Source organism: Drosophila miranda, chromosome 4 (assembly GCF_003369915.1).
Source record: "Drosophila miranda strain MSH22 chromosome 4, D.miranda_PacBio2.1, whole genome shotgun sequence".
Lineage (NCBI taxonomy): Eukaryota > Metazoa > Arthropoda > Insecta > Diptera > Drosophilidae > Drosophila > Drosophila miranda.
Window position 1 is genome coordinate 6,221,328 of NC_046677.1, and position 1,491 is coordinate 6,222,818.

The window sequence follows — 1,491 nt, forward strand, 5'->3', positions numbered from 1 at the left end:
GTTCTGGTACTCGTTCTCGTTGAGGTCCTCCTTCTTCTTCATCTTGTTCTTGTTCTTGTTGCGGTTTAATGGATTTGCAGTTTGCAGTTCCTTAACAATTCCATGTTATTTTCGCTTTTTTGCGTTTCCCTTTTCGCGTTTTGCCCTTTTAGTGTTGGAGTAGAATTTCCCCAACATTTTTTTCTCATCGTTTATCCCCATTCTCCTATTCTTTTTTTTTTTTGTATTTTGGTAATTGCTGGCCATTGTTGTTGCTGGCTGCAGCAGAAGCAGCGATTGCAGGGCGAACTTTTCCCAATGGAGTTAACAATTGTATAGCATTGTGCGAGTAAAGTAAACTCTTTAAATATCCCCTGGACGAGGTCCTAACCTGTGCCCCCCCCCCACATCCCAAGCACAGTTATCAATCGAAGACAAAATCAAGGACAAAGTTTACTTCTTTTTCCCCGGCGGGTGGGCAAAATCTGTGCCAGCAAATTAACTCGTACCCAAACACGTATCTAATTTCATTTTCACTACATGTGAGGCACATAAAAAACTAATTCAAAGCGCTCAATATAATTTATATCCTATCTGGACAACAAACAAGCCAACAAAAAACAGGAAAGGAATCGTGCAGAGTAAAGGACCAAAGGGAACAGGGGACAGGGCTCAATCGCTCACAGCAATCAGGGCAAAAAGGCGAAAGATATATCTATATATATATTTTTTTTTTTTGTAATTTTTATGACCCCAAAAGACACATCAATTCCGAAGGGCAGAGATCTCCCCGAACAAAGGACACCCAGAAGAGGTGTAGTCGCCGTAGCCGAAGGAAACTTATTTAAAGATGTAAGCGCAATAAAAAAAAAATAATAAAAATACAACTTTTACCACCCCCGAAATGCTCGACATTTGTTTGCTCTTCTCCGGGCATTGGACGCCTCTCCTACCCGATTCCCGACTATAAACTGTTCCAAGTTCCATGTTATCTAAAGTGTTAAATCACCTGATGCCGTCAGCATGAAATTTACGCACATAAATCTTTCGAGGGCCAGGCCCAAAGTCCAAAACTGAGAATCGTCGAAAAAAAAACATAAGCAGGACACGGGCCAAAAAAAAAAAACACACACACAGAGCCGAAGAGGCAACAACTTGTGGGCTAGGAAAGCCGAGGGTTGCCCGAGAATAGCCATCTACAGGGTCCCGTGCATCATGGGGCAACTCTTTGGGCAACCCTCTGCATATGAGTTGTTTAAAAAGGTTGCCCGAGTAGGCCGTTGACAGTCTACAGTCCCAGACTCTAGAGCGTGCCTCCATTTTCAGCCTATTCCCGACCCTTCTCCCTGCCACGCGGGGCAGCGTGGGACGGGACGGGACGGGGCGGGGTTAAAAAGGTTACGTGTGCCAATGCGTGAGGGGCAAGGGCTTGGTCCGACTTAGTTTGTGTATATTTTATAGCTTTATAAAAGCGCTTTGACCTGTCGAAGTTGATCGGGGTCCCGGGGTCAC